Below are 14,548 nucleotides of genomic sequence, written 5' to 3' on the forward strand. Positions count from 1 at the left end.
TATTTTACTACTGTGCTCCTTTCATCGCAGAAGTCCCAAAAAGCGTTCCCGGTGAACTGAGTACCAAGATCAGTGATGATGCTATTGGGTATGCCGAAGCGGTGGATGACCTGGTCGAGGAATGTGATAGCCTTTTCTGAGGATGCCTGTACTAGAGGCATGTACTCTATCCACTTAGAAAATTTGTCGATCAGCACAAAGACACATGTAAATTTCCCAAGGAGCCGGTTTGAAGGGCCCAATCATATCCAGTCCCCAGCATGCGAAGGGCCAAGAGGCTGGTATTGTCTGGATCTCATGTGCTGGTACATGGATTCTCTTGGCGAAGAACTGACAACCCTCACAGTGGTGGACTAGCTTCTCTGCATCGGCTACCGCTAATGGCCAATAGAACCCTGCTCGGAAAGCCTTGCCGACCAGCGTTCTCGAGGCCTGCGTGGTTGCCGTAGGAGCCTAGAGTGGATTTGGTCCAGGAGATGTTCGCCATCCTCCTGGGTTATACACTTCATCAAGATTTCCTCCTTTGCGTTCTTGCGCCATAACTTGCCATCGACGAGCAGATACTGCTTACTGCGACGCATCAGGCGCTCATTTTCTGTCCGATCAGTGTAACCGCTGCCATCTATTAGGTACTTGATGAAAGGTACTCTCCAGTCGGGCTCATGAGTGGTCGGAGGTGGCTCGGTGGTGCTCGACGCCGGAACCAGTAGCCACCAATTGCTTGTCTAGAGGCTTGTCGACCGTGGGATCTTCCTCTTCGATGGAAGGCGTGAGCAGGTCTTGGATGAATACACCATGTGGGACTTTGGCTCGGGATGATCCTAACTTTGATAGCGCATCTGCTGCTTGATTTTTGTCCCAGACCACGTGTGTGTACTCGATGCCATAAAACCTGCCTTCTAGCTTTCTGATCGATTTGCAGTATGCATCCATCTTTTCGCTGGTCGTGTCCCAGTCCTTGTTGAGTTGGTTGATGACCAGAGCCGAGTCTCCGTAGACATAGAGACGTTTAACACCTGAGCTCGACCGCAATGCGCAAACCATGTAGGCATGCTTCGTACTCGGCGGCATTATTAGATGCTGGGAAATAAATCCTGAGGACGTACCGGAGCTGCTCCTTGGATGGTGACATGAAAAGGACTCCTAGCTCCTACGCCGTCGATGTTGAGAGAGCCAGTCGAAGTACATCTTCCAATACTCGTCGGGCCCCTGAGAGGCAGGCGTGCTTAAGTCTGTCCACTCGATGATGAAATCGACGAGTGCCTGAGACTTGATTGTAGTACGGCTTGCGAATTCCAAGGAGAAGGGGCATAGCTCCATTGCCCATTTGACGATGCGCCCGTTCGCATCCTTGTTGCTAATGATGTCTCGCAGAGGGTACTCAGTCATGACCACCACACGATATCCGTCGAAGTAATGTTTCAACTTTCGGGATGTTATCAGTATGGCATAGATCAATTTCTGAATCTGTGGGTACCCTGGTCTTGGATTCATTGAGCACCTCACTGATGAAATAGATTGGTCGTTGTACCTTGTAGATGTGGCCGGGCTCATCGCGCTCGACCACCATGGTAGTGGAGACCACTCGATTAGTCGCCGCAATGTAAAGCAGGAGTGTTTCGTCTTCTCTGGGAGCAGTGAGGACCAGAGGTGATCGTAAGGTATTGTTTCAGCTGTGTGAAGGCAGCGTCTGCTTCCTCCGACCACTCAAACTTCTCAGATGCTTTGAGCAGTTTAAAGAACGGTAATCCCTTTTCAGCCTAATCTTGATATGAAACGGCTGAGAGCGGCCATGCATCCGGTAAGCTTCTGAACATCCTTCACCTTTTTGGGTGACTTCATGTCCAAGACAGCTTTGACTTTCTCTAGGTTAGGGCGTATGCCATCGTGACCTATGATGTTGCCAAGTAGTATGCCAGAAGGAACACCAAAGATGCACTTCTTTGGGTTTAATTTCCATTAGGAATGTGTTAAGGGCTGCAAAGGTGCGTTCTAGGTTGTCAACAAGGGTATGTGCTTCCTTGGTTTTGACAACTACATCATCAACATAAGCCTCGACGAGGTCGTCTTTTATCTCGTCTTTGAGGCAGGCCTGTATAGCGCGTTGGTAGGTAGCCCCGGTGTTCTTGAGCCCGAACGACATGGTCATGTAGCAGTAGGCGCCGAAAGGCGTGATAAAAGATGTCTTGATCTGGTCGTCCTTTTTGAGAGCGATCTGGTGATAACCAGAGTAGCAATCGAGAAAGGAAAGCAGCTCGCAACCGGCAGTTGAATCTACGACCTCGTCTATGCGAGGTAAGCCGAAGGGGTCCTTAGGGCAGTGTTTGTTGAGATCAGTGTAATCAACGCACATTCTCCATTCATTATTCTTTTTGCATACAAGAACCGGGTTAGCTAACCACTCCGGATGATACACTTCTTTGATAAATCTGGCTGCCAAAAGCCATGTAACTTCTACCCTAATCGCCTCCTTTTTGTCGCGAGCGAACCTGTCGTAGCTTCTGCTTGATAGGTTTGGCCTTGCCGTTGACATTCAAGGAGTGCTCGATCAAGTTCCGAGGTACACCGGGCATGTCAGCAGGTTTCCATGGAACACATCCACGTTGCTCCTCAAGAACCTGACGAGCGCGTCTTCCTATTTGGGATCCTAGGTTGGCCCCGATAAGGGCCATTTTGCTAGGATCACCGTCGACCAGCTGGATCACCTTGTGCTCCTTGGACTTGACTGTTCTTGCATGGAGCCTCGAGCTCTGGGATCTCCAGGTGGTCGGCCGAGGTCTTCTTGGCATCGAGCATGGTCTCGGCCATGCGAATAGAGAGGTCGTGAGCCTCTGCTATTTTAAAGTTGTCGTCTTCGCAGGTATAAGCTGCGTATACGTTACCCCTGAGGGTTAGAACTCCTTTCTCGGTAGGCATCTTGAGCACCAGATACCTGTAATGAGGTATGGCCATGAACTTGGTGAGTGATGGTCGACCAAGGATAGCATGGTAGGTGCCGTCGAAGTCAGCGACCACGAAGTTGACGTAGTCGGTGCGGAAGTGGTCCGGGGTCCCAAATTGCACAGGTAGCGTGATCTGCCCGAGAGGTGTAGAGCTCTGTCCTGGGGAGAACACCCCAGAACTGTGCCTCATATGGCTTGAGATCCGCCTAGGGTTATCTTCAGGGCCGGCAGACTATTCTTGAACAGTATATCGATGGAGCTGCCTATCAGTCAATCAGCACTCTATCGAATTGAACTTTGTTGATACAAGGATCGAGGACCAGGGAAAACGTCCTGGTTCAGGTATTGCGGCCCATTGGTCTTTTCTGCTGAAGGAGATCTCGCGGTGAGACCAAGGAGGGAGCCGTGGATCAGTGATGAGGTTGTCGGTGTTGGCCACGTTCAAGCAAGCGCGGGCGAGCAGCTTGCGTTCTCGTTTGGTCTCGATGGACACTTTGCCTCCAATGATGGTGTGCACGCGATCGGTTGGCTTAACATACTTGTGACAGGGGATCTGCGTCTTCATCGTCGTTATCCTCGTTGCGCTGTTCCCCTACGTCGTTAGGCTTGTCGGATGTATCCAGAGCCTGTTGACGCGTGTAAATAGACTTGAGAACGCGGCAATTCTCCATGGTATGGTTTGACTTGGGATGGAGCTGGTAGGGCCCTTTCAATGCTTTGGCATAGTCTTCTTCATAGTTACGACGTCCACCACCTTTCTTAACGTTGTTGACCTCGCCGTCGTCTTCCCTAGCACGCTTGCCCCTGTAATCGTCACGACGGTTACGCTGCTGATTACGTTGGTCACGGTGATTGCGGGAGTCGTTGCGCTGGCTGCGGCGATCAAAATTGTCATTCCGACCACAGTTGCCGTGGTAGTCGTCGTGGTGTGGGGGGTGGTCGGAGCATGGAACCCTTGCTACTTCTTCAATAATTATCTTTTTAGCGTCGTCGGCGTCCGCATATTTCTTAGCAGTGGCTAGGAGCGCTGTGACTGATTCAGGTCTCTTGCGAAGGAGCTTATCCCTTAGGGCGTCGTGGAAGCGTAGGCCAGTGATGAAAGCCGCGATTGCCTCATTGTCGGAGATTGACGGGACCTTGATGCGCATCTCCGAGAAACGCCGGACGTACTCGCGCAGTGGCTCATCCTTCCGATCTCGAATCCGCTGCAGATCATATTTGTTGCCGGGTTGCTCGCAAGTAGCAATGAAGTTGTCGATGAAGGCTTGCTTGAGCTCTTGCCAAGAATCAAAGTAGTTCGCCGGCAAGCTGACCAGCCATTGGTGACCTGCATGGCCAACAGCGACTGGGAAGTAGTTAGACATGACGTGCTCGTCAGCCATGGCTGATCTACACGCAGTTTCGTAGAGCATGACCCATAATTCAGGGTTCTCCTTGCCTGTCGTACTTCTGAAGTTTTTCGAGCTTGAAGTTCTTGGGCCATATGACTTGGCGAAGGTGTAGGAGTAAACTGCTTCAAACCCGGTGGGCCGTGGGCAGTATCATATTCCATACGGCGATAGCTTTCGTGGGATGCACGATCGTTGGCTCTCTGGTTGATGCGATCGCGCAGATCACGTCCTCTGAGGTAATGGCGGAGATCGTTATTGGCCATCATGGCGATCTCGGTTGCCATCCAGATTAGCCCTACGACCGTGGTTATCAGCGGCGATTATCGATGGTTGTCTCGGCGGTTGTCGTCCCGAATGTCGCGGCGGTTGTCCTCCCGACGTCGGTTGTCATCCCGACCACCATCATGGCCACCGTTTCCGCCTTGACGGTTGTCTGATGGGTCGTTGTTGCATGAGCCATGTTGGTTGGGTGGCTGTGAGCGACTTGAGTACTGGCGGCTGTGGCTTGACTCGACTGAGACGGATGGAGCCCGGGCTTGATTTACAATCTCTGCGGTCTGGGCCATAGCAGCCGTCAGGTAAGCTTGTATATCATCGCGAACTGCCTAGGGTTTCCAGGGTATTGGGTAGCCGTTGCATTGTCGCCATAGCAATGGCTACGTTGGCGCTTGGAGTCCTAAAGACCTATTTGTCCCCCACCCTGTCGAAGGCATTGTTGAGGTCGCGTGGCTGGACCCTTATGCGTCGTGCCTCCTCTTCTGCTTCGGCTTCGATTTGTCGGCGATTAAACCGGTCAATATTGCGTGCTTCGCGTGCAATCCTTTCTTGTTCTGTTTCACCAACTGCTGGTGGTTCGTCATTACTGACAACATTGATCAAATCCCCTCGCCTTGGTGGGAAAGACGGGAATTGTGGGAACCCCGGGGCGTGGTCTGGGATATCCAGATCTTATTCGACGCCTTCATCGTCGTGATGCTGGAGCTCGGTGTGGACGGAGGCATTAGATGCGATGCCAGACGAGGAGCTGGAGTCACCCTCTTGGACTGTGTGGATGGATCCTTCTTGATAATCCTCAATCCGGATCATGTTGACGAAGTTGCATGGCTTCGGCCGAGGTCGATGTATAAAACACAGATCCGAGCAGCGTTGTATATTATACGCGTAGTTGGAGGCAGCAGTTTCGCAGGCCGTAGGGCTAGGCCTGGTAGTTCTCCATTCGAGGCTTCATACTCAGAGAGCCAGAGACCATCGCGGAGGCTGGCCAGCGACGAGCGGAGCGCCCTTCAGGAGTAGATATGACCACGAGATCTGTACCAAGTCATGCAGGGTGACTAGCCTGAGCTGGTCGGGTAGATCTGTTGTGGGGAGCGGTTACCTGCTCATTAGGTTGACTTTGAATTGCACTTACTAGAGCTAGGGTTTCAGCGAGTTTGGTGCCAACCCGATCGATGGAGTCGAGCAGATCGGTGTTGTCGATCTGCTTCCCTTTGTAGCGGGGGAGCAGACGACGGGTTGTCGGCATGGCTGAAGAAGTTGCGGATGTGGTTGGAGCCAGATGTACCATGGTCGGACCCATATCCATCATGGTCGGAGCCGTATCCACCGTGGTCGGAGCTATATCCACCGTGGTCGGAGCCGTAGCCGATGCAAGTGAAGCAGCGGTCGACGCAGATTGAATCCGCGCCTCCTCCGTGGTCATGGCGATGAAGTCATCGGAGCTGGTGGTCCAGGTGATCTGACCGACGGTGAACGTGAGGCCGTTCGGTGTAGCCATGGAGCCAGGGATGATGACCATCTTGTTCGCTTGGAGAGCAGTACGCACACCCCCTACCTGGCGCGCCACTGTCGACGAAATATGGTCGGCAGTCTACCTAGGGGTATGCCCAAGGTAGTAGATTGTCGGCAGACAGATGCGCAAGCCACAAACAAGATGGTGACGCAAGACAGACACGAGGTTTTATCCAGGTTCGGCCGCCAAGAAGGCGTAATACCTACGTCCTGTGTCTGATTGTATTGTTGTATGTCAATGAGAGATGTTTTTTAGAGGGGTCCCCTGCCCGCCTTATATAGTCCGGGGGCAGGGTTATAGATCTGGAAACTAATCCTAGCCAGTTACAATTGCCATAGGTGGCCGGATAAGGACTCCTATTCTAACCGACCAGGATCTTGCTTGATCTCCAAATCTAGCCTTGACTCCTTGCGCAGGACTCCGAACAGGTTGGCCAGGGCCGCGCGTCGTCTTCCAGTGGACCGGACCCCCTGATCCGGGCCGGCCCAAGCCTAGCCATAAGGGTATAGGGGTTAATACCCCCACAGAGTCTGTTATCTTGAGTAGGGTGTCATCCCTGAGGTAGTCATTAATGGGTAGCTCATGTGTTTCCTTATACTAAAGCCTAGACAAGTGGTCGGCTACCGAGTTTTCCCTTTTTATCTTGAATTTCTATGTCAAACTCTTGGAGTAGAAGGATCCATTGAATTAGCCAAGGCTCAGCATCTTTCTTAATGAGGAGGTACTTAAGAGCAGCATCATCTGTATAAATAATTACCTTTGCCCCCACTAAGTAAGATATATAATTGTCTAAAGCAAAGACAACATCCAACAACTCTTTTTCAGTGGTAGCATAGTTGAGCTTAGGTCCCGCCAATGTTTTGCTAGCATAGGATATGGCATAATCTTCTTATCCTTCATTTGGCCAAGAACGGCTCCAACCGCAAAGTCGCTAGCATCACACATGATCTCAAAAGGAAGCTTCCAATTAGGTGGTTGAATAATTGGAGCTAAGATGAGTGCCTTTTTAAGGATTTGAAAGGCTTCATGGCCCTCATCATTAAAAATAAAAGGTGCATCCTTGGCTAGCAGACTAGTTAGGGGTCTAGCAATTTGAGAGAAGTCTTTGATAAAGCGCCTATAGAACCCCACATGTCCTAGAAAGCTACGGATTCCTTTCACATTCATGGGAGGAGGGAGTTGTTCAATAAATTCAACCTTTGCTCTATCCACCTCTATCACATGTTCGGACACCTTGTGTCCTAGCACAATTCCTTCCCTAACCATTGTCCCAGTTCAAGACTAAGTGCTTTTCTTCACACCGTTGTAAGACTTTGTCTAAATTCTCCAAACAATCAGCAAAGGTTTTGCCAGAGACAATAAGGTCATCCATGAATACCTCCATTATTTTCTTGATCATGTCAGAGAAAATAGAAATCATGCACCGTTGGAAAGAAGCTAGAGTATTACACAACCCGAATGACATTCTTCGGTATGCATAAGTTCCATATAGGCATGTGAAAGTAGTCTTACTTTGGTCATTTGGGTGGATTGCGACTTGATGATACCCGGAGTATCCATCAAGGAAACAAAAGAAAGAGTGCTTTGCAAGCTGTTTCGACATTTCATCAATGAAGGGTAATGGGAAGTGATCTTTCTTTGTAGCCTTGTTAAGTTTACGATAATCAATGCACATACGCCACCTAGTGATAGTTCATTGACAAATGAGTTCACTGTTCTCATTTCTAGCAACCATGATACCACCTTTCTTTGGCAAGACATGTGTAAGGAAAATGGACCCTAGGCCCATTTACTTTGGATTTTAGTGTTTGATGACCAACACGACCAAGTTGGACTAATGAATTTGCAAGTGATTGTTTTGTAGTTCAATAGGGTGCAAGACGTGACTTGGACGCAGGCAACGTGATGATCCAATGATCAACACCATAAGCAAGACCCTAGGACCACAAGAGAAGACCCAAGAAATTAAGCAAAGTCCAAGCACAAAGATAGGAACCAAGCTAGACACAAGATCATGAAGGAACAAGCTCACAGCGGCGACCGAACGCTGGACCGGACGCTAGCGGAAAGCAACCGGACGCTCTGATCAAGTGACTCGGCTACAGCAAGCGTCAGCAACAGCGACCGGACACTGAATAGTAAAGTGACCGGACACACCGATGGCTCTATTCATCATCCCGGCAACACATTCAGGATTGACCGCACGCTAACAGCAAATCGACCGGACGTAGGACTGTAGTGTCCGATCGAGTACAGAAAGGTTCCAGAGCGGTGAAATTGTGACCGGATGTGTCTGGTGGCATGTGACGGACGCTAGTAGCGTTCGATCAGTTGATCGTGGCTCTAACGGTCGGGACGACCGGATGTGTCCGGTTAGGACGTGATCAGCGTCCGATCAGTAGCAGAAAAGCGGGATTTTATCCCCAACGGCTACTTTCTCAGTGGGGCTTATAAATAGAACCCGCAACCGGCCATTTTAATTGTGTGGAGCTGAGGAAACATATCAAGGGTGTTGATACACCATTTTAGTGATCTCCACTTGCATAGTGCTTAGCTATTCATTAGGTGATTAGCGTAGGTGCTTTGCGAAGTGCTTAGGTTGATTAGACCACCGTTTATGCACTTGCTCTAGGTTTAGACCTAGTGTTTAGTGAGGTTTGCATACCTCTTACCACTCGGTGCTTGCGCACACCATTGTTGTACATCGGAGGTGATGAGGATATGGCACCTTCGGATACGAGCAATGATTATAAGGTGCGCTCATTCCTACATTTGCATAGTGGCTTTGGTTATAATTCACTTGGTTCCACATGTACATGTCACTATTTGATTGTAGGTTCAAATGTGTTTCATAATGGAAGTTCATCAAAGTTGAACTTTTGGTTCGTCGGCAGCCCGACAGTGCCTCGTTGGGAAGGCCATAACTCATCCATCCGAAGTGTGATCGAGGTCAATGAGCACTTGATGGAAAGCTTGTTTGGGATCCCGATCTTCCGTCAGGTGATGTTAACTATCGTTGTGGCAGAGAATGACACACCGATCCGGCTTCAGATTGAAAGATCAAACCCTGCAATCTTAGCACCACAGCTCCTCTGGTTATCAACCAAGTCACGGACCAGGTTGACCTTGCCAAGAAGGCTAATCCCTGCCTGCGCAACGAAGAACACAAGCAAGAACAAGAAAGAACGCAACCAAATTGTAGATGAAAGATTAATCTCACGAGTTGGGGTCTCACAAACCGAAGAACGGCGAAACTGTTTCTTGACAGAATAATCTAAGCAAAACCCCAAAACCTAATGTAGGTGGTGGCTACTGATTATATAGCCTAAGGGACGTCCAAAGATCCCTCTTCACGTCCTAAAGGTGTCCCAACACGTTACAAGGCCCAACGGCCCAAAAGACGATGCAGCGCCGTGATAGATTCTGGACGTCAACTTGTTTCGACGATTCCCATTGATTCTGATGGAATTTTGATGTGGGACCACTTCCATTGGTTTCCTTATGAAATTATATTTCCATCCATATGTGGATCATAAAAAACGGAGTTCGGATACGTCTTGGGCGTCCGTTTTATTGCAGACTGGTCCTAATGGCCGAGGCAGACTCAAACTCGGATTGGACTGGGCCTCTGGCTTGGCTTGGACGTCCTTGCTGGCGTCCTAAGGTGGTGGCCAAGGAGGACATCCAAGGCCATCTCTTAGGTGTTCTCCATCTTCTTGGGGCGTGCTCCAACTTGGGCCTGGGTCCCAAGGATGTCTAACAAGCCCATGACGACAGTGTAGCTCCCACCAGAAATAGTGACAGAATATATTGGTGATTTGGAGGCCTTGCCGATGTGATATTGAGATGGGACTAGATCTATTTGAAAGCTTATCAAACAAGCTTTCCATCAAGTGCTCATTGACCTCGATCGCACTCCGGATGGATGAGTTATGGCCTTCCCAATGAGGCACTGTCGGGCTGTCGACGAACCAAAAGTTCATATTTGATGAACTTCCATTATGAAACACATTTGAACCTACAATAAAATAGTGACATGTACATGTGGAACCAAGTGAATTATAACCAAAGGCACTATGCAAATGTAGGAACGAGCACACCTTATAATCATTGTTCGTATCCGAAGGTGCCATATCCTCATCATCCTCCCCTTCTTGACAACAAACCGTCCTCGGTTTGGGATTAGCTGAAGGAAACGTTGTTGGTAGTAGCCAACATTGCTCCCCTTCTTGAAATTTAACATGTTTCTTTATAACAAAACTAGGGAAACTCGACATGACAAGATTATAGCAATTGGAATCCTTTGGCTGATCATACTTTTGCGCAATATTAGGAGATTTCAGAGTTGAACAAATATAGACACGATGCACCATGTACTCTCCTTTACAATTATATTTTCCAATAAAATTATATGTACAAGTAGACAACCATGGCAATTCAACACATTTAAGTTTCTCTTCTAAACTACTAAGAGCATATAAAGTATCAAACTCAATATAACCCAAAGTATTTGAAGAATACAATAATTTCTTTTCTTTTTTCGGTAGCAATGGGAAGCAAACGTTTATGTTCAGCATAAGTAATTGGTTCCAAAACATGGAAAACTGAAGCATCATCAACTAATTCATCTTTATCACAAGGAACATCAAGCAAATTATCACGGGACAAAGATAAATCAAGAGAGGGTTCCACTAACAATTGCTCTATGATAGCATGGTTTGTGGAAAAATTTAGTACATTAAGACAATTTTCACCTTCCATGAGTGTAGCACCATGGGCATTACCTGTGTTCTCAGCAGGAGTAATAGGTGCATTGTGAAGTGATGGTTCTGAATTTGCATATGAGGTTGTGAGCTCCTCATTTTCTTCCATGTCATCCTCTCGCTTATGGATATTATCCTGCAGAAGGTTAGTCATAGCAAGAGGAATAACAACAGATTCTTCCTCCAAATGGTGCACCTCATCATATGAAATCAAAACAGGAGGTGGATTAACAAAGGTTTCTCGCATAAGAAGTTTCATATCATTCCAAGTTTGAGGTTTATCAGAAGGATCTAAAGACTCCCACCAAGATAAAGCAGAATGTCGCAAAACACTAGCTGCATTTTTTACCTTCCTCCTTGGACACATAAAGCGAGTAGCAAATATGTTGTCGATGGCAATTTCCCACTCCATGTATTCATCAGCACCTATACCATCATAAGTCGATGGATACGAACAACCTGTCATTGTTAGAAGACAGCAAAAGACAATACAAAAATATTATCCCTATCAAATGACTACGTGGTTGCAGTGGTGTCACTTTTGACAGCAAGTGGAAGCGTCTTACCAAGCTCTTACAAAGTTCTTACCAATGCAAGCAGTGGGCGGTACAACCGGCGGCTGGTTTGTGATACCTATGAGGTAGTGGTACCGAGATTGCAAGGACATTTTTTCTGTACTGATCTGAAGTATATATGTGGAGCTTGGGAGGCACGAAAAAAAAGCAAATATATATATGTGGCACACAAGTCAGTGATAGACAGCAATATTGAATAAATGTCCAGAGCACTTGTCCTAGTTGCTGGCCTATACGTGTTCCTATCACCAGTTGTGATAAACAATAGAGGAAACAAGGATGAAAGGAAACAAGTATTAAAGGTAGCAACGGATATGAACAAGGCAAAAGGTACCACAAACAATAGAGCTATTGAGTGTTCCTTATGTGCTCCTTTTCGATATCTTCTACTCTCTTTTACTATTTTTTTCTTTTATTTTTTTTGTCCAATCTTTTTTTTCTTGCTTTTGCTCTTTTGATATTTTTTCTCAGCAAGGAGCACACAAGAATAAACCACAAAAAATTTGAGCTCAATTGAATAAAAGATGTGGCCTATAGAAAATTAGGACTGTGCTCTAAAAAGCATACCAAAACTTGTGGGCCCAGAAACTCAATTTTCCTAATTGAATTTCGCAAATCTAATTTTTGCGAACCCAGCAACGCTGGGATGAAATAGATCTAAAATTTTCTGGCGTTCTCCATAGATATAAAATTTTTCCCGTTTCGAGTTCAGATGCAAAAGTTATGACTGTTTTAAGGAAGCTGCTCGAATCAAGGATTTAGTGGACACAAGATGCAAACCGATGGTGATACGGAATAGCGGCGGGTGGAGGGATCAACACAAACTAGAAAAGAACACAATCTAAACCAGCAACAAGACTTTGACCTAGGACACAAACTCAACAAAGCGGACTCTGAAACTGAATCATGCAAAGGCTATGGCGCGGATGGTTATAGGATAGGAAACAAATATGGCATTGGACTATGGGATAAAAGCAAAAACACTCGAACTAAGGGTAAGATGCGAACTTGACGGTATACCTGAAGCTCTGATTACCACTTAATGGAGACGGGGATCCCAATCTTCCGTCAGGTGATGGTAACTATCGTTGTGGCGGAGAATGACACACCGATCCGGCTTCAGATCGAACCCTGCAATCTTAGCACCACAGCTCCTCTGGTTATCAACCAAGTCACGGACCAGGTTGACCTCGCCAAGAAGGCTAATCCCTGCCTGCGCAACGAAGAACACAAGCAAGAACAAGAAAGAACGCAACCAAATTGCAGATGAAAGATTAATCTCACGAGTTGGGTCTCACAAACCGAAGAACGGCGAAACTATTTCTTGATAGAATAATCTAAGCAAAACCCCAAAACCTAATGTAGGTGGTGGCTACTGATTATATAGCCCAAGGGACGTCCAAGGATCCCTCTTCACGTCCTAAAGGTGTCCCAACACGTTACAAGGCCCAACGGCCCAAAAGACGACGGCGCAGCGCCGTGACAGATTCTGGACGTCAACTTGTTTCGACGATTCCCATTGATTCTGATGGAATTTTGATGTGGGACCACTTCCATTGGTTTCCTTATGAAATTATATTTCCATCCATATGTGGATCATAAAAAACGGAGTTCGGATGCGTCTTGGGCGTCCATTTTATTGCAGACTGGTCCTGATGGCCGAGGCAGACTCGAACTCGGATTGGACTGGGCCTCTAGCTTGGCTTGGACGTCCTTGCTGGCATCCTAAGGTGGTGGCCAAGGAGGAGGACGTCCAAGGCCATCTCTTAGGTGTTCTCCATCTTCTTGGGGCGTGCTCCAACTTGGGCCTGGGTTCCAAGGATGTCTAACAAGCCCATGACGACAGTGTAGCTCCCGCCAGAAATAGCGACAGAATATATTGGTGATTTGGAGGCCTTGACGATGTGATATTGAGATGGGACCAGATCTATTTGAAAGCTTATCAAACAAGCTTTCCATCAAGTGCTCATTGACCTTGATCGCACTCTGGATGGATGAGTTATGGCCTTCCCAATAAGACACTGTCGGGCTGCCGACGAACCAAAAGTTCAACTTTGATGAACTTCCATTATGAAACACATTTGAACCTACAATCAAATAGTGACATGTACATGTGGAACCAAGTGAATTATAACCAAAGCCACTATGCAAATGTAGGAACGAGCGCACCTTATAATCATTGTTCGTATCCGAAGGTGCCATATCCTCATCAGGAGGGGCTTGTAGTCTTGTGAGATCACACCAACCACATTTGTGGTGTGGCCGCCACCATATACCAGAGAGAACAAGGCCCGTGGTGTTTCGGCCGGAAGCTTGATAGTGAAGACGGTGGGAAGCATCTAGGAGAGGCTTGTCCGAAGGCACGTCGGAGACCCACTTGCGCGTGGGGAAGGCCCGAGGCTATCCACGAAGTTACCCGACCGGGAGCTTGGCCCTTGCGAGGGATTCCTTGCGAGGGGCTCCAACAAAGACTAGGGGGGAGCTTGCGTGCTTCAAAATACCTCGGTAAAAATACTGGAGTCGTCGATGGAAGTTTGCATATCTCTACCTTGCTCTTTAACTTCCGCATTTACATTGATTGTATTACTCCTTTTGTGGTGGAGATAACAACACACTAGCAAAACCATAGTTGCACATTTAGATAGTTTATCTTTTGCATAGGTTTTGCTAAGGTTAGAAAAAGAGGCCATAGTTTAGAGATAGAATTTTAAGTTGCCTAATTCACCCCCCCCCTCTTAGGTGTCATGGTCCTCTACAAGTGGTATCGGAGCCGGTTGGCTCAATTTGGACCTTTGGCTTAACCGCCGTTGAGCCGACGCTATTTAGAGTGGTTGGGATGGATACCTCTAGGCCTCCGCACTTTGACGGCACTAACTTCCCTTATTATAAAGCTAGAATGGCTTGTCATCTTGAGGTGGTTGATTTGGGTGTTTGGAGAGTCACTCGTAATGGGATGAAACCCATTAAGAATCCCGATAAACTCACAAAGAGTGAAGAAAAAGAAATGCATTTCAATGCTAGAGCTAAAAATTGCTTGTTTGAATCTGTTAGCATGGATGTGTTTAACCAAGTGTTCACTTTAAATACG

Source organism: Miscanthus floridulus, chromosome 9 (assembly GCF_019320115.1).
Source record: "Miscanthus floridulus cultivar M001 chromosome 9, ASM1932011v1, whole genome shotgun sequence".
Lineage (NCBI taxonomy): Eukaryota > Viridiplantae > Streptophyta > Magnoliopsida > Poales > Poaceae > Miscanthus > Miscanthus floridulus.